This window comes from Pseudophryne corroboree, chromosome 6 (genome assembly GCF_028390025.1).
Source record: "Pseudophryne corroboree isolate aPseCor3 chromosome 6, aPseCor3.hap2, whole genome shotgun sequence".
In the NCBI taxonomy this organism is placed as follows: Eukaryota; Metazoa; Chordata; class Amphibia; order Anura; family Myobatrachidae; genus Pseudophryne; species Pseudophryne corroboree.
Genome location: NC_086449.1, coordinates 530002643 through 530022750, shown reverse-complemented (window position 1 = coordinate 530022750; position 20108 = coordinate 530002643).

Sequence of the window (20108 nt, the reverse complement as noted above, 5' to 3'; positions counted from 1 at the left end):
GTACGGAATTTTTTTCCCTCCAGCTCAACGAGTGCCCACGTGTCCTAAACAAAGTTCTTTTAATAAGTAATTCCTCTGATAACTCTTTGTAGATTCCCTTTACATATTTGAAGACATTAATAATGTCTCCTCTTAGACTCCTCTTTTCCAGTGTGTACATATTCAACCTAGTAAGCCTTTCCTCATAATCCAGTCCCTCTAGCCTTTTAATCGATTTAGTAACTCGCCTTTGAACCCTTTCGAGTTCCCCGATATCTTTTTTATACAGTGGTGCCCAAAACCTAGATAAAGTCTGTTTGGAAGCAGGCCAACCAGGACGAGAAGTGTCATAAAGAACAAACAGGTCATCAGACTTGCGGAGAGAAGCTGTCCTGTCCACCTAAATTTTCAGGGCTCTGACAACATCCAATGACCGTGTCGAAGGGGAGGTATCAGTCAGAACCGGAACCACTATTGGTTGATTAATAGGGAACGCCGAAACAACCTTTGGTAAGGAGGACAAACAGGTGCGTAATTCCGCTCTGTCAGAATGAAAGACAAGGGGGTCATTCCGAGTTAATCGCTCGCTAGCTGTTTTTTGCAGCCGTGCAAACGCTAAGCCGCCGCCCTCTGGGAGTGTATCTTAGCTTAGCAGAAGTGCGAACGAAATGATCGCAGAGCGACCACAAAAAAAAATTGTGTAGTTTCAGAGTAGCTCCAGACCTACTCAGCGCTTGCGATCACTTCAGACTGTTCCGTTCCGGATTTGACGTCACAAACACGCCCTGCGTTCGCCCAGCCACGCCTGCATTTTTCCAGGCACGCCTGCGTTTTTTCGAACACTCCCTGAAAACGGTCAGTTGACACCCAGAAACGTCCTCTTCCTGTCAATCACTCTGCGGCCACCAGTGCGACTGAAAAGCTTCGCTAGACCTTGTGTAAAACTACATCGGCTGTTGTGAAAGTACGTTGCGAGTGCGCACTGCGCCGCATACGCATGCGCAGAAGTGCCTTTTTTTGCCTCATCGCAGTGCAGCAAACATTTTTATCTAGCGATCAACTCGGAATGACCCCCAAGATACGGTGGTTTACAGGAGAGAGCTCCCAGTTCTGAGACTCTTCTGGCCGAAGCCAGTGCTAAGAGCAAAACCACCTTCCACGTGAGATATTTTAAATCCGTGGACTCCAAAGGTTAAAAAACAGAAGATTGAAGAAAAGATAGAACCAATTCAAGATCCCACGGAGCCAGTGGCATAACCCTAGGTGGTCTCAGTACACCCTGGAAAAATGTCTGAACCTCCGGAATCAATGCCAACTTCTGTTGGAAGAAAATAGAAAGCGCTGATATTTGTACTTTTAAAGATCCCAAGCTGAGGCCTGTGTAGAAAGTGAAGACTGAAGAAAAAGCAAAAGTCTGGACAGCTTAAAAGTCGTAGCTGACGCACCACGATTCTCGCACCAAATGACATAAGCTTTACATATTCTGTAATAATGTTGCGATGTAATCTCCTTTCTAGCTCATATCAAAATAGGGATGACAGCTGACGGAATACCTCTCTCCATCAGAATGGTCCTCTCAATAACCAAGCCATCAAACGCAGCCGCTTTAAGTCTGGATAAACTAAAAGGGCCTTGTCGTCGAAGATCCTCTCGAAGTGGTAGAGGCCACGGATCGGTGATTAATAGTTTGTGTAGATTGGGGTACCATGATCTGCAAGGCCAGTCTGGTGCCACCAGTAGTACCCTGATCCTCTCTTTCTTGATCCGATTGAGAAGACGAGGTAGCAGTGGAAACAGAGGGAATAGGTATACAAAACTGTAATGCCAGGTAGTTGTCAGGGCATCTACTGCCTCCGCTAGTGGGTCCCTTGAACGGGAGCAGTAACGTGGCAGTTTGTGATTGTGTCTGGATGCCATGAGGTCTATCTGTGGAAGGCACCACGAGTTTCCAGTTGTTGAAAAACCTGAGGATGACGTTCTCATTCTCCCGGGTGTAGATCTTGTCGACTGAGGTAATCTGCCTCCCAGTTGTCGACTCCCTGGATAAACACAGCTGATATTGTCTCCGCAAAGACCTCTGTCCACTGAAGAATGCGGGATACCTCCCGCATAACTGCTTTGCTGTGAGTGCCCCCTTGCCGATTTATGTAGGCCACAGCTGTGGCACTGTCCGATTGTACGCATATTGCTCGGTGTTGTAACACGGGTAGAGCCAAGCTCAGAGCATTGTAAATTGATCTTAAATCGAGGATGTTGATGGGCAAAGTAGCTTCCTGAGCAGACCATCGTCCCTGAAACTGATGATTCGATGTCACCGCTCCCCAACCTCGGAGACTGGCATCTGTGGTTAGAAGAGTCCATTCGGATATCGCAAATCTCCTCCCCTGAGATAGGGTTGATGATTTCGTCCACCACAGAAGAGACGTCCTTGTCCTGGCAGTCAGCTGTACCCGCTGATGGAGGAACAGATGAGATCCTGACCACTGGGATAGTAGATCTAGTTGAAAGGTCCTGGAATGCAATCTTCCGAATGGTTGAGCCTCGAAGGCGGTTACCATCTTCCCCAGTAGCCAGATGCATAAGTAAACGGAAACTCAAGAATGTAATAGGACCTGTCTCACCATTGTCTGAATGGAGTGAATCTTATCCTGAGGTAGAAAAATCCTTTGTTGAACAGTGTCTAAAATCATCCCATAAAAGTGGAGTCTCTGTGTAGGCTGAAGATGAGATTTTTGGAAGTTCAAGATCCAACCATGTTGGATGAGTAATTGTTGAGCCAGTTCAATGTCCGACAATAGAATCTCCTTGGACTGAGCCTTGAGTAGTAAGTCGTCAATATAAGGTACAGTTATTATATTTACTTGAGTGCGTAATAGAGCCATCATTACTGCCATCACCTTCGTGAAGACTCATGGAGCAGAGGGCAGTCCAAAGGCAAGGCCTGGAATTGATAATGTGCATTCTGAACTGTGAACCTGAGATATTCCTGGTGAGGAGCCCATTTGGGAATGTGAAGGTAGCGTCCTTGATGTCTAAAGACACCATGAACTCCCCTGCCTCCAGTCCAGCGATAACTGATTGCAGGGATTCCATCTTGAACTTGAACACTCGTAAAAACGGATTGAGAGATTTCAAGTTCAGGATGGGTCTGACTGAACCATCCGGTTTCGGAACCACGAACAGGCTGGAATAAAACCACTGTCGTAGTTGATGATTTGGTACTGGTAGGATAACACCTGTTGACAGAAGTCTTTGGATCGCCTCTTGTAGAACCTGTCTTTTGTCTACAGAAACTGGCAAACCCATGGTGAAAAAACATGGGAGAGGTGGAAATTGAAAATCGGATTGGGACCTTGTGTGATGACATCCCGAACCTAGGCGTCTGAGCAATTTTTCTTACAAATGTCCCCGAAATTTCTTAGTCGGGCTCCCACCATGGGATCCCCAGGTGGGAGAGAAGCCCGTCATGCAGTGGGCTTAGTTGTAGACTTGGTTTCCTGGTTTGTAGGAGATGCCGCGATAGCACGACCTCATCCTCTATTGCCTCTGGAGCTTGTAGCTCCCCCTCTAGTTCTTCCTCTGAATTTAGAAGGAACCCGAAAGGAACGAAAAGACGGACCTGAGTATGTCTTGCGGGGAGCAGGAGTGGCTGTTGGAAGGAACGTAGATTTTCCTCCAGTTGCCTTGGATATTAGTTTGTCCAATTCAGGACCAAACAAAAATTTACTCGTTAAAGGTATGGCTTCCAACAGCTTTCTTGGACTCCGTGTCTGCTTGCCATTGTTGGAGCCAGAGTGCTCTGCGAGCAGACATAGCCAACGCTGAAATTTTAGAGGCTACTGTACCTGTGTCTCTAGATGCGTCTCCCAAGTAAATGGCAGACTCTCGGATATGTTCTGCTAACATAACCAGATCTTCCGTTGATACGCCTGACTGTAACCCTGAAGTCAACTGCTCAGCCCAGGCTACTACAGCTTTATTAACCCAAGAACCTACCAGTGTAGGACAGATTAGTACTCCTGCTGCGGTATAAATTGCTTTAAGGTGGTCTCCAGGCGACGGTCTGCAGATTCCTTTAAAGCTGTTGCCCCTTCCACCGGGAGGATAGTCTTCTTGGATAGTCGAGAAAGCGAGGGATCCACCTACGGAGGAGTTTCCCACTTTGCTCTATTATCTACTGGAAAAGGATAAGAAGCCAGAAAACTGCGAGCAACCTGAAATTTTTTATCAGGGTGTTTCCATGCTAATGCCAGGTGATCGTCTAATTCTGCGGAAACTGGGAATGTAATAGCTGACCTTTGTTTCTTATTCAAGAAAAAAGGCTGAGTTGTACCCGAATCTGAGTCAGTCATTTGTAGGACCTGGCAGACCGCTAAAAGAAGCGCTTCAAGGCCCTCAGAAACTATTTCTGAATCATCAATAGGGTTGTCAAGTTCCGAATCCTGACCTACCTCCCCTTCCTCTATCGTAGGCATGTCCTCCTATTCTGACTCATCGGACTGTAACACCGCAGATAAAAATCTCTTTTTGGAATCCATAGTGTTAGTTGCAGGGGAAGGTTTTAGTGGACGCATGGCCTTGGTACGTCCTTCTACTGACTTAGCCAAGGCCTGTGCCCATGCTGGTTCAGTTATATCTGGACTCTGAGATCTTGTACTTTCCCTCTCTCTCCGAGAAGCAGCCAGTTCTGCTGAGAGATCAGCCATGACCCCCCGTAAACTGAGTTAACCAGACTGGAGCTGAACCCTGTTCTGAAGGACCTGGATCAGAAATAGGACCCTGTTCACATACATCACAAAATAAAGATACCTCTGACTGTCCCTGTGTAAACTTATTATTACACTTCTTGCAAGTAAAAAGCTTCTGGGTAGTTTTAGACGAGGTGCCTTTTCCTGCCATACTGTATAGGTTCACAATATATAGGATGTAGCAAGAGTAGAGAGAAAGGAAAAGTCTAGAAGGAAGGCTAGAAGGGGAGGAAAGTCACATTTGCCTTAATCGGCGCTGTGATATATATGTATACACTGCGCAGGCACAGATAAAACACTTTCCGATAATAGGTTAGTGTCTAAGCACAAACCCTTCTACAACCTCCGCTCCGCACACTCACGCCTCCAGGACCTCCGGACCATGCTGTATCCAGCCTCTGTCTGCTGCATGTGGAGACACCAGAGAGAGAGAGAGAGAGAGCAGCGTGAGCCCCGCTGACAGGAAGTCCTGTGGTCACGATGAAAGCCGGGACTCCCCGCACGGAGCTAAGCTGCGCCCCCTCGCACCATGGTGCCTAAATTCAAAGATGCCTGTGTATAGTGGGAGCTCATCGAGCAGTATTAGACCCTTTGCCATTATAGTCTATGTGACCACCAGCATCGTAGATCCTCCTCTATCCTTAGTCATACACAGTAGGTGGCTAAGTGACACACACTAAATCTAGCAGCCATGCTACTGTCTGTGTGTAGAATATACACTGTGCCTGATGTACCCAGCGCTGGGGTATACTCACAGATGCTGCCATGCTGACTGGTTCTCGGCACATGGCTGGGGGACTCTAATTGCAGTTAGTGTTAGCTGCAGTAGCAATACCCCCCCAGAGACAGAGGTCTCTGTAGCCAGGGACCCTGGCTCCAGCTTATACAGTTGTGACAGGGTCCCACAGGTAGCTCCCTCGGTGAAGGCAGGCAGGGGCAGTAAGCTGCCTGTCTGTCCTCAGTGAAAAAGAGAGAAAAAAATAAGAATTTACTTACCGATAATTCTATTTCTCGTAGTCCGTAGTGGATGCTGGGGACTCCGTAAGGACCATGGGGAATAGCGGCTCCGCAGGAGACTGGGCACATCTAAAGAAAGCTTTAGGACTATCTGGTGTGCACTGGCTCCTCCCCCTATGACCCTCCTCCAAGCCTCAGTTAGGATACTGTGCCCGGACGAGCGTACACAATAAGGAAGGATTTTGAATCCCGGGTAAGACTCATACCAGCCACACCAATCACACTGTACAACTTGTGATCTGAACCCAGTTAACAGCATGATAACAGAGGAGCCTCTAGAAAAGATGGCTCACTACAGCAATAACCCGATTTTTTTTTTGGTAACAATAACTATGTACCAGTATTGCAGACAATCCGCACTTGGGATGGGCGCCCAGCATCCACTACGGACTACGAGAAATAGAATTATCGGTAAGTAAATTCTTATTTTCTCTAACGTCCTAAGTGGATGCTGGGGACTCCGTAAGGACCATGGGGATTATACCAAAGCTCCCAAACGGGCGGGAGAGTGCGGATGACTCTGCAGCACCAATTGAGAGAACTCCAGGTCCTCCTCAGCCAGGGTATCAAATTTGTAGAATTTTACAAACGTATTTGCTCCTGACCAAGTAGCTGCTCGGCAAAGTTGTAAAGCCGAGACCCCTCGGGCAGCCGCCCAAGATGAGCCCACCTTCCTTGTGGAGTGGGCATTTACAGATTTTTGGCTGTGGCAGGCCTGCCACAGAATGTGCAAGCTGAATTGTACTACAAATCCAACGAGCAATAGTCTGCTTAGAAGCAGGAGCACCCAGCTTGTTGGGTGCATACAGGATAAACAGCGAGTCAGATTTTCTGACTCCAGCCGTCCTGGAAACATATATTTTCAGGGCCCTGACAACGTCTAGCAACTTGGAGTCCTCCAAGTCCCTAGTAGCCGCAGGCACCACAATAGGTTGGTTCAGGTGAAACGCTGAAACCACCTTAGGGAGAAACTGAGGACGAGTCCTCAATTCCGCCCTGTCCGAATGGAAAATCAGATAAGGGCTTTTACAGGATAAAGCCGCCAATTCTGACACGCGCCTGGCCCAGGCCAGGGCCAACAGCATGACCACTTTCCATGTGAGATATTTTAACTCCACAGATTTAAGTGGTTCAAACCAATGTGACTTTTGGAACCCAAAAAACTACATTGAGATCCCAAAGTGCCACTGGAGGCACAAAAGGAGGCTGTATATGCAGTACCCCTTTTACAAACGTCTGAACTTCAGGGACTGAAGCTAGTTCTTTTTGGAAGAAAATTGACAGGGACGAAATTTGAACCTTAATGGACCCCAATTTCAGGCCTATAGACACTCCTGTTTGCAGGAAATGTAGGAATCGACCCAGTTGAATTTCCTCCGTCGGGCCTTACTGGCCTCGCACCACGCAACATATTTTCGCCAAATGCGGTGATAATGTTTTGCAGTTACATCCTTCCTGGCTTTGATCAGGATAGGGATGACTTCATCCGGAATGCCTTTTTTCCTTCAGGATCCGACGTTCAACCGCCATGCCGTCAAACGCAGCCGCGGTAAGTCTTGGAACAGACAGGGTCCTTGTTGGAGCAGGTCCCTTCTTAGAGGTAGAGGCCACGGATCCTCCGTGAGCATCTCTTGAAGTTCCGGTTACCAAGTCCTTCTTGGCCAATCCGGAGCCACGAATATAGTGCTTACTCCTCTCCATCTTATCAATCTCAGTACCTTGGGTATGAGAGGCAGAGGAGGGAACACATACACTGACTGGTACACCCACGGTGTTACCAGAGCGTCTACAGCTATTGCCTGAGGGTCCCTTGACCTGGCGCAATACCTGTCGAGTTTTTCCCAACGGTTTATAATCATGTGGAAGACTTCTGGGTGAAGTCCCCACTCTCCCGGGTGGAGGTCGTGCTGAGGAAGTCTGCTTCCCAGTTGTCCACTCCCGGAATGAATACTGCTGACAGTGCTATCACATGATTTTCCGCCCAGCGAAGAATCCTTGCAGCTTCTGCCATTGCCCTCCTGCTTCTTGTGCCACCCTGTCTGTTTACGTGGGTGACTGCCGTGATGTTGTCCGACTGGATCAACACCGGCTGACCTTGAAGCAGAGGTCTTGCTAAGCTTAGAGCATTGTAAATGGCCCTTAGCTTCAGGATATTTATGTGAAGTGATGTCTCCAGGCTTGACCATAAGCCCTGGATATTCCTTCCCTGTGTGACTGCTCCCCAGCCTCGCAGGCTGGCATCCGTGGTCACCAGGACCCAGTCCTGAATGCCGAATCTGCGGCCCTCTAGAAGATGAGCACTCTGCAACCACCACAGGAGGGACACCCTTGTCCTTGGTGACAGGGTTATCCGCTGATGCATCTGAAGATGCGACCCGGACCATTTGTCCAGCAGGTCCCACTGGAAAGTTCTTGCGTGGAATCTGCCGAATGGGATTGCTTCGTAGGAAGCCACCATTTTACCCAGAACCCTTGTGCATTGATGCACTGAGACTTGGCTCGGTTTTAGGAGGTTCCTGACTAGCTCGGATAACTCCCTGTCTTTCCCCTCCGGGAGAAACACCTTTTTCTGGACTGTGTCCAGGATCATCCCTAGGAACCGAAGACAAGTCGTCGGAACCAGCTGCGATTTTGGAATATTGAGAATCCAATCGTGCTGCCGCAACACTACCTGAGATAGTGCTACACAGACCTCCAACTGTTCCCTGGATCTTACCCTTATCAGGGAATCGTCCAATTAAGGGATAACTAAAATTCCCTTCCTTCGAAGGAATATCATCATTTCGGCCATTACCTTGGTAAAGACCCGGGGTGCCGTGGACCATCCATACGGCAGCGTCTGAACTGATAGTGACAGTTCTGTAGCATAAACCTGAGGTACCCTTGGTGAGAAGGGTAAATTTTGACATGAAGGTAAGCATCCTTGATGTCCCGAGACATCATGTAGTCCCCTTCTTCCAGGTTCGCAATCACTGCTCTGAGTGACTCAATCTTGAATTTGAACCTCTGTATGTAAGTGTTCAAAGATTTTAGATTTAGAATCGGTCTCACCGAGCCGTCCGGCTTCGGTACCACAACAGTGTGGAATAATACCCCGTTCCCTGTTACAGGAGGGGTACCTTGATTATCACCTGCTGGGAATACAGCTTGTGAATGGCTTCCAAAACTGTCTCCCTGTCAGAAGGAGACATCGGTAAAGCCGACTTTAGGAAAACGGCGAGGGGGAGACGTCTCGAATTCTAATTTGTACCCCTGAGATATCACCTGAAGGATCCAGGGGTCTACTTGCGAGTGAGCCCACTGCGCGCTGAAATTCATTGAGACGGGCCCCCCACCGTGCCTGATTCTGCTTGTAAAGCCCCAGCGTCATACTGAGGGCTTGGCAGAGGCGGGAGAGGGTTTCTGTTCCTGGGAACTGGCTGATTTCTGCAGCCTTTTTTCTCTCCCTCTGTCACAGGGCAGAAATGAGGAACATTTTGCCCGCTTGTCCACGAAAAGACTGCGCCTGATAATACGGCGTCTTCTCATGTTGAGAGGCGACCTGGGGTACAAACGTGGATTTCCCAGCTGTTGCCGTGGCCACCAGGTCTGAAAGACCGACCCCAAATAACTCCTCCCCTTATTAAGGCAATACTTCCAAATGCCGTTTGGAATATGCATCACCTGACCACTGACGTGTCCATAACCCTCTACTGGTAGAAATGGACAACGCACTTAGACTTGATGCCAGTCGGCAAATATTCCGCTGTGCATCACGCATATATAGAAATGCATCTTTTAAATGCTCTATAGGCAAAAATATACTGTCCCTATCTAGGGTATCAATATTTTCAGTCAGGGAATCCGACCACGCCAACCCAGCACTGCACATCCAGGCTGAGGCGATTGCTGGTCGCAGTATAACACCAGTATGTGTGTAAATACATTTTAGGATACCCTCCTGCTTTCTATCAGCAGGATCCTTAAGGGCGGCCATCTCAGGAGAGGGTAGAGCCCTTACAAGTGTGTGAGCGCTTTATCCACCCTAGGGGGTGTTTCCCAACGCACCCTAACCTCTGGCGGGAAAGGATATAATGCCAATAACATTTTAGAAATTATCAGTTGTTATCGGGGGAAAACCACGCATCATCACACACCTCATTTAATTTCTCAGATTCAGGAAAACTACAGGTAGTTTTTCCTCACCGAACATAATACCCCTTTTTGGTGGTACTCGTATTATCAGAAATGTGTAAAACATTTTTCATTGCCTCAATCATGTAACGTGTGGCCCTACTGGAAGTCACATTTGTCTCTTCACCGTCGACACTGGAGTCAGTATCCGTGTCGGCGTCTATATCTGCCATCTGAGGTAACGGGCGCTTTAGAGCCCCTGACGGCCTATGAGACGTCTGGACAGGCACAAGCTGAGTAGCCGGCTGTCTCATGTCAACCACTGTCTTTTATACAGAGCTGACACTGTCACGTAATTCCTTCCAACAGTTCATCCACTCAGGTGTTGACCCCCTAGGGGGTGACATCACTATTACAGGCAATCTGCTCCGTCTCCACATCATTTTTCTCCTCATACATGTCGACACAAACGTACCGACATACAGCACACACACAGGGAATGCTCTGATAGAGGACAGGACCCCACTAGCCCTTTGGGGAGACAGAGGGAGAGTTTGCCAGCACACACCAAAGCGCTATATATATACAGGGATAACCTTATATAAGTGTTTTTCCCCTTATAGCTGCTGTATTGTTAATACTGCGCCTAATTAGTGCCCCCCTCTCTTTTTTAACCCTTTCTGTAGTGTAGTGACTGCAGGGGAGAGCCAGGGGAGCTTCCCTCCAACTGAGCTGTGAGGGAAAATGGCGCCAGTGTGCGGAGGAGATAGGCTCCGCCCCTTTTTCGTGGACTTTTCTCCTGCTTTTTTATGGATTCTGGCAGGGGTTAAAATTCATCCATATAGCCCTGGGGGCTATATGTGATGTATTTTCGCCAGCCAAGGTGTTTTTATTGCTGCTCAGGGCGCCCCCCCCCTAGCGCCCTGCACCCTCAGTGACCGAAGTGTGAAGTGTGCTGAGGAGCAATGGCGCACAGCTGCAGTGCTGTGCGCTACCTTGGTGAAGACAGGATGTCTTCTGCCGCCGATTTTCCGGACCTCTTCTGTCTTCTGGCTCTGTAAGGGGGCCGGCGGCGCGGCTCTGGGACCCATCCATGGCTGGGCCTGTGATCGTCCCTCTGGAGCTAATGTCCAGTAGCCTAAGAAGCCCAATCCACTCTGCACGCAGGTGAGTTCGCTTCTTCTCCCCTTAGTCCCTCGATGCAGTGAGCCTGTTGCCAGCAGGTCTCACTGAAAATAAAAAACCTAAACTAAAACTTTCACTAAGAAGCTCAGGAGAGCCCCTAGTGTGCACCCTTCTCGTTCGGGCACAGAGATCTAACTGAGGCTTGGAGGAGGGTCATAGGGGGAGGAGCCAGTGCACACCAGATAGTCCTAAAGCTTTCTTTAGATGTGCCCAGTCTCCTGCGGAGCCGCTATTCCCCATGGTCCTTACGGAGTCCCCAGCATCCACTTAGGACGTTAGAGAAATATATATTCTGGGAGCAGCCCAGAGGGTACACCCAACTGGGCTGCTCCCAGAATATTTTTTGGTATGCCGGCGGCCGGGCTTGGTATGCCGGCGGCCGGGCTCCCGGCGACCAGCATACCGGCGCCGGGAGCCCGACCGCCAGCATACCGACAGCGCGACGAGCGCAAAGGAGCCCCTTGCGGGCTCGCTGTGCTCGCCACGCTGCGGGCACGCGCTATTTTATTCTCCCTCCAGGAGGGTCGTGGACCCCCACGAGGGAGAATAGCTGTCGGTATTCCGGGTGTCGGGATTCCGGCGCCGGTATACTGTGCGCCGGGATCCCGACATTCGGCATACTGAAGACCACCCGCCCAGAGAGATGTCCAGTTCCCTCAGGCACATTTCTAAAACCGGTCTGGAGGGGGGGCATAGAGGGGGAGGAGCCAGTCACATGTTTAAATTCTTAAGTGCCGGCTCCATCTACCACCAACTATACCCCCACGGTCTTAAGCCTTCCAGTGTCCCCTAGTGGAACAAAGTTTACATACAAATGTTCAGTTCAGATCCCTGTAAATACTTCAGTCAAGAAACAACTTCCACCCAGGATTCTTTTCTAAATATAATCTGGGGCGTGAAGATTTAATCCGTATAGGTTCACCCTGGTGTTAGCAATGAAATATTGCTTACATGTGTGCTTATATTCATACACACTGGTTCACACTAGAGATGAGCGGGTTCGGTTCGTCAAGATCCGAACCCCCCCTGAACTTCACGTGTTTTACACGGGTCCAAGGCAGCCTCGGATCTTCCTGCCTTGCTCGGTTAACCCAAACGAGGCCGAACGTCATCATCCCGCTGTCGGATTCTCGCGAGATTCGTATTCCATATAAAGAACCGTGCGTCGCCGCCATTTTTATTCGTGCATTGTAGATTGAGCGGAGAGGACGTGGCTACGTTCTCTGCCTGAAAAGCTCAATATCTGTGCTCAGTGTGCTGCATTGTGGTGACCACCAGTATATTATAGTAGTACAGTACAGTAGGCCATTGCTGTATCTTGCAGCTCCGTGTCAGACTCAGTTCTAGTATCCTGATCAGTGCTCAATATCTGCTACATTCTTGTGACCAGTATATAGTAGTACAGTGCAGCATTGTGGTGACCACCAGTATATAGTAGTACAGTACAGTAGGCCATTGCTGTATCTTTCAGCTCTGTGTCACTTCTAGTATCAATATCTGTGCTGCATTGTTGTGACCAGTATATACTAGTACAGTGCAGCATTGTGGTGACCACCAGTATATAGTAGTACAGTACAGTAGGCCATTGCTGTTTCTTGCTGCTCTGTGTCACTTCTAGTATCCATATCTGTGCTGCATTGTTGTGACCAGTATATAGTAGTATAGAGCTGTTATGATTCCCGTACTCCAGACCAGAAGAGATCTTATGGCAGAGGTCTGAGTACTGGGAAGATATGCTGGTTGTGGGAGCAGGAGAGCCTAGTAACCCCTGGCGCCCTAACTCCGTTGTCTCGCCCGTGTTATCAGAAATCCCTTGCGAGACTATGGTTGCTTGAGCCCATGGCAGCCGCGTTCGAAGGGCGGATTATGTCTGCCCAACCCCGATGCCCCCGCAGGTCTTAATGGGAGACAAAGGGAAATCCGAGACAGGGTGATAACAAGGGGCCCTCTGACTAAGCAACCAGGCCAGGGGTTACAAGCTAACTAACTTTAACCAAAGGTATGTGCGGACTAGCCGCCAGGGAAAAGGACAACCAAAGAACCACTGATCCGTTACTCCTATCCAGCACCGCTGGATACCAGAGTGGATCTGTGGGAGCGGAATCCTCCGCAAAAGCTCCAGAACACAAATTAACTAAATAATAAACAGTAAGCGGACAAGCCGCAACACACGGCTGAGCCGCGACTCACGAACACCACAGGATGTTAAAGGTGCTCGGTCAGACTCCAGGAATAGATGGCAAACTTCCGAGTACAGGATCTCTGAGGACAGGAACAACCGGATTGAGCAGGACTGGAAACTCTCTGTAGCAGACACAGGCAAACAGGAAGCTATCACCGGCGTCTGTAAGAAGTCCTGAGGGTGCCTTTATTCAGGAACCCTCCAATCAAGATCCAGACAGGGTAATCAATGGAAATGCCGTGCAGCTTGCATGCTGCACGGCCAGCACATAATCAGGTAATTTAGGACAGACCCAGCAACGGGGAACGCGGCTGAACGTGGCGTCCCCGTTGCTAAGGTCAGAGCGGCTCTGTGCGCCCGGCATCTAGCGTTGCCAGGGAGCCGGCGGCTGAACGCGCACGGCGTCCCTGGTTGCTAGGCGCCGGGCCGCACCGACGAGCGGACCCCGGCGCCTAACAGTACCCCCCCTTGAGGAGGGGTCAAGGAACCCCTAAAGCCAGGTTTCTGAGGAAATTCTTGAAAAAATGCCCTTTTGAGCCTTGGGGCATGAAGGTCCTCATCCAGGACCCAAGACCTTTCCTCTGGCCCATAACCTCTCCAATGTACCAAAAAATAAAGCCGACCCCGGGACAACTTGGAATCGAGAACCTTCTCCACCAAGAACTCCTGCTGACCCTGTACATTTACTGGAGATCTCCCCTGAGATATTCTACGAGGAAATTTACTGGACGAAACATAAGGTTTAAGCAATGAGCAATGGAAGGTATTTCCGATCCGTAAAGTTTTTGGTAAGCGTAACCGGAAAGCAACTGGATTGACTTTTTTGATAATGAGAAATGGTCCAATAAATCTAGGACCCAATCTGGCTGAGGTTTGTCGGAGTTTAATGTTGCGAGTCGACAACCACACCCTGTCTCCTACTTTAAAAGTGCACGGCCGCCGGAGTCTGTCAGAAAAATTTTTTTCCCGGAATGCTGCTTTTCTGAGAGCCAGGTGCACTTTTTTCCAAATAAGTTTAAGATGAGAGGTCAGGGCCAGAGAGGAGACAGAGGAATGTTGAAAAAATGAATTAGCTCTGGGGTGAAAACCAAAAACTGCAAAAAATGGAGACACATTGGTGGAGGAATGACAGGCATTATTATAAGCAAACTCCGCCAATGGAAGAAACTCAGACCAGTCATTTTGGAGTTTGGCCGAGTACAAACGCAAATATTGTTTAAGAGATTGGTTAACTCGCTCAGTCTGTCCATTGGATTGGGGATGATAGCCGGAGGTTAATGATAATTTCATCTTCAACGAAGCACAAAAGGACTTCCAAAATTGTGCAATGAATTGTGGACCCCTGTCAGAGACAATATCAGTGGGTAAGCCATGGAGTCTGAAAACATGGCGGAGGAACAAGACTGCCAATCCCTGGGCAGATGGCAATCGGGGAAGAGCAATGAAATGGGCCATTTTGCTAAAACGGTCCACTACCACCCATATGACTCGGCATCCGGCTGACAGAGGGAGGTCCACCACAAAATCCATGGAGATATGCGACCATGGCCTAAGGGGAACATTCAAGGGCATAAGTTGACCTATAGGCAAAGAACGGGGAACTTTATGCTGTGCACAGACCTGACAAGAAAAAACAAACTCTTTAATGTCTTTGGAAAGACCAGGCCACCATACTGAGCGGGAGACTAATTCCAAAGTCTTAGCGATTCCCGGATGCCCGGCAACCTTGCTATCATGAAACTCCGCCAAAACAGTAGCTCTTAAAAACTCAGGGACAAAAAGACGACCAGCAGGAGTATTTCCAGGAGCTTGATGTTGAAGCAGCTTTAACTGGGTAAATACATCCTGTGTGAGGCCTGCCCGAATGACTGAAGACGGAAGTATGGGAGTAACAGGACTGTTGTCTTGAACTGGAAGAAAACTGCGTGACAGGGCATCTGCCTTAGTATTCTTGGAACCTGGCCTGAAGGTGATAATGAATTTGAAACGAGTAAAAAATAAAGCCCAACGAGCCTGCCGGGCATTCAGTCGTTTGGCAGATTCAATGTATTGAAGATTTTTGTGATCAGTCAAAACTGAAATGGTATGGGTCGCTCCTTCAAGCCAATGCCTCCACTCCTCGAAAGCCCATTTAATAGCCAGCAATTCCCGGTTACCAACATCGTAGTTGGATTCTGCAGATGAGAATTTCCTGGACATAAAGGCACAAGGATGTAATTCAAGGGAATCTGGATCCTTCTGAGAAAGGATAGCCCCTACTCCAACCTCCGAGGCATCAACCTCAACAATGAAAGGCAATTCTGGGTTGGGATGTCTAAGGACAGGGGCTGAGACAAAGGCTTGTTTCAAGGCCTGAAAAGATAACTCAGCTTCACATGACCAATTGGTAGGATCTGCTCCCTTCTTAGTAAGTGCCACAATGGGAGCAACTAGGTCAGAGAAAGAGTGAATAAATCTTCTATAGTAGTTTGCAAACCCTAAAAAGCGCTGAATTGCTTTTAAATTGGTGGGTTGCGCCCAACTAAGGATGGCTTGGAGCTTCTTCGGTTCCATACGGAATCCCCGAGGGGAAATAATGTACCCTAAAAAGGATACCTCCGTGACATGAAATTCACACTTCTCCAGTTTGGCATATAGGTGATTTTCACGTAATTTCTTTAGCACCTGACGCACCTGGGTAACATGTTGTTCTTCAGAGTCAGAATATATCAAAATATCGTCTAAGTAGACTACAACGAATCTTCCAAGAAATTCACGGAGCACATCATTAATGAGATCCTGGAAAACTGCCGGAGCGTTTGACAGGCCGAATGGCATAACCAGATACTCATAGTGGCCTGATTGAGTACTGAATGCCGTTTTCCACTCATCCCCTGACTTGATTCTGATGAGGTTATATGCTCCTCTAAGGTCAATTTTGGAAAAAAATCACAGCCGAACGTAGCTGATCAAAGAGGACAGAGATCAGCGGCAGAGGGTAAGTATTCTTTACTGAGATTTTATTCAAAGCTCTAAAGTCAATGCAGGGTCTGAGTGAACCATCCTTCTTCTCTACGAAGAAGAAACCTGCACTTAATGGGGATTTAGATGGCCTGATAAAACCTTTCCCAAGGCTTTCTTTCACATACTCATTCATGGCCACAGTTTCAGGACCAGACAATGCATATAACCTTCCTTTAGGCAACGTGGCACCAGGAATTAGCTCAATGGCACAATCGTAAGGCCTATGGGGAGGCAGAATATCCGCATTGCCCTTGGAAAACACGTCGACAAAATCCTGATATTCCTCAGGAATGGGTGCAGGAACGGCGGCAACTACTCGGATAGGAAGCGTAATACATTCTTTCCTACAGATGGTACCCCATTGTAAGATCTCCCCCGACTGCCAATCAATGATGGGATTATGAAAGGCCAGCCAAGGGTGACCCAGAACCACAGGAACTGCTGGACAATGAGTAAGGAAAAACTCAATCTTTTCAGAATGCAGGGCACCCACCGAGAGTAAAACAGGAGGTGTACCTAGAGAAATAACCCCATTGGACAAGGGACTCCCATCTAAACCATGCATGGTGACACACCTACCCAAGGTTAACTGAGGAATACCTAAGGCCTTGGCCCATGTTAAATCCATAAAGTTCCCTGCAGCTCCACTGTCCACAAAAGCAGAGACCGAGGAACAGAGGCTGCCAAAGGAAACTTTAGCAGGAACTAACAGTGAATTATTTGAGGAGATGAGCTGCAGACCAAAGTGAACCCCCTCACAACTCACTTGGTCAGGAAGTTTCCCGATTTGTTCGGACAACTACGGGCAAAATGTCCCTTACCTCCACAGTATAAACAAAGACCAGAATTTTGCCTCCTGGTTCTTTCTTCAGGAGACAATTTGGAGAGACCTATCTGCATAGGCTCCTCCATGTCTACAGGAATGGAAAGCACACAAGGAGAAGACCCGACAGATGCCCCTTTTTCAGCCCTCCGCTCTCTGAGCCGACGATCTATCTTAATAGAGAGCTCCATGAGTTTATCGAGAGTCTCAGGAGCGGGATACTGAAGGAGACTGTCTTTTATAGATTCAGATAAGCCGAGGCGAAACTGACTGCGCAGGGCTGGGTCATTCCATCCACAGTCGTTCGACCAACGGCGAAACTCCGTACAATAATTCTCTGCGGGATTCCTACCCTGTCTAAGAGCACGCAACTGACTCTCAGCGGACGCCTCTCTATCAGGGTCGTCATACAATAGCCCTAAAGATTTTAAAAAGGCGTCTACAGACGATAAGGCCGGATCGTCTGTCTTTAAACCAAAAGCCCAGGTCTGAGGATCCCCCTGAAGCAGAGAAATAATAATTCCAACCCGCTGAGCCTCCGTACCTGAGGAGACTGGTCTTAAACGAAAATAAAGTTTACAAGACTCTTTAAAATTAAAAAACTGTTTTCTATCCCCAGAAAAACGGTCAGGCAGATGCATTTTTGGTTCAGGGATGACCCTCGGGGAAGTCCGTAACAGATCTTCCTGTGACCTCACCCGGAGGGACAGATCCTGAACCATCTGAGTAAGTTCTTGAATCTGACTAACTAGAAGCTGGCCAGGATTTGGCCCAATACCGGCGGGATTCATGAGGCCGACAAAATCTCCCAACTGAATAAGTGAAAAAATTAACTCCTGTTAATTTAAATTTTTTCTTTTGTCTGGCCGGTGATAATGTTATGATTCCCGTACTCCAGACCAGAAGAGATCTTATGGCAGAGGTCTGAGTACTGGGAAGATATGCTGGTTGTGGGAGCAGGAGAGCCTAGTAACCCCTGGCGCCCTAACTCCGTTGTCTCGCCCGTGTTATCAGAAATCCCTTGCGAGACTATGGTTGCTTGAGCCCATGGCAGCCGTGTTCGAAGGGCGGATTATGTCTGCCCAACCCCGATGCCCCCGCAGGTCTTAATGGGAGACAAAGGGAAATCCGAGACAGGGTGATAACAAGGGGCCCTCTGACTAAGCAACCAGGCCAGGGGTTACAAGCTAACTAACTTTAACCAAAGGTATGTGCGGACTAGCCGCCAGGGAAAAGGACAACCAAAGAACCACTGATCCGTTACTCCTATCCAGCACCGCTGGATACCAGAGTGGATCTGTGGGAGCGGAATCCTCCGCAAAAGCTCCAGAACACAAATTAACTAAATAATAAACAGTAAGCGGACAAGCCGCAACACACGGCTGAGCCGCGACTCACGAACACCACAGGATGTTAAAGGTGCTCGGTCAGACTCCAGGAATAGATGGCAAACTTCCGAGTACAGGATCTCTGAGGACAGGAACAACCGGATTGAGCAGGACTGGAAACTCTCTGTAGCAGACACAGGCAAACAGGAAGCTATCACCGGCGTCTGTAAGAAGTCCTGAGGGTGCCTTTATTCAGGAACCCTCCAATCAAGATCCAGACAGGGTAATCAATGGAAATGCCGTGCAGCTTGCATGCTGCACGGCCAGCACATAATCAGGTAATTTAGGACAGACCCAGCAACGGGGAACGCGGCTGAACGTGGCGTCCCCGTTGCTAAGGTCAGAGCGGCTCTGTGCGCCCGGCGTCTAGCGTTGCCAGGGAGCCGGCGGCTGAACGCGCACGGCGTCCCTGGTTGCTAGGCGCCGGGCCGCACCGACGAGCGGACCCCGGCGCCTAACAAGAGCAGCATTGTGGTGACCACCAGTATATAGTAGTACAGTACAGTTGTCCATTGCTGTATCTTGCAGCTCCATGTCAGACTCAGTTCTATTCTCCGGATCAGTGCTCAATATCTTTGCTGCATTGTGGGGACCAGTATACTATAGTACAATAGTCCAGTGCTGTTCTCGCTGCTCAGTGTCAGTTCTCCATATTATCATCAGTGATCAGTATAATCAGTTCTCAGTATAATCAGTGCGCTGTTAGACATGCGCCCGTTTTCTGCCATTAGTGCATTGGGATTTAGACAATTGATGAAGTTATTGTGTCCCCGGTACAAAATCTCATCTAGATTCCACTTTACTAGGCAGGTGATAGCGAGATTTTACCAATCAATATCAGTGATTTATAATTATTAATTACAGTGATCTTGCCAAATAATTCCAGTGATTTTGTCATTTTCTTCCAGTGATTTGGACCAATAATACCATTGATTAGAACGAATAATTCCTGTGATTTTGTCATTTTCTTCCAGTGATTTGGACCAATAATACCATTGATTAGAACGAATAATTCCTGTTATTTTGTAATTTTCTTCCAGTGATTTGGACCAATAATACCATTGATTAGAACGAATAATTCCTGTGACATTGAGGTGTTTGTGTCTTTTTCTCTTTTCTTTGCATCATGTGCTGTTTGGGGACAATTTTTTTTAAGTGCCATCCTGTCTGACACTGCAGTGCCACTCCTAGATGGGCCAGGTGTTTGTGTCGGCCACTTGTGTCGCTTAGCTTAGTCATCCAGCGACCTCGGTGCAAATTTTAGGACTAAAAATAATATTGTGAGGTGTGAGGTGTTCAGAATAGACTGGAAATCAGTGGAAATTATGGTTATTGAGGTTAATAATACTATAGGATCAAAATTACCCCCAAATTCTATGATTTAAGCTGTTTTTGAGGGGGTTTTGAAAAAAACCACCCGAATCCAAAACACACCCGAATCCGACAAAAATTTTTAAGGGAGGTTTTGCCAAAACGCGTCCGAATCCAAAACACGGCCGCTGAACCGAATCCAAAACCAAAACACAAAATCCGAAAAATTTCCGCTGCACATCTCTAGTTCACACCTATAAAGGTTTCTTTTCCGGAAACTGCTTATCACGAAATATCATATGTCACCATGCATTCATATTAGAATTCCATCTAATTTGATGCTCACATAGGCGCTTACT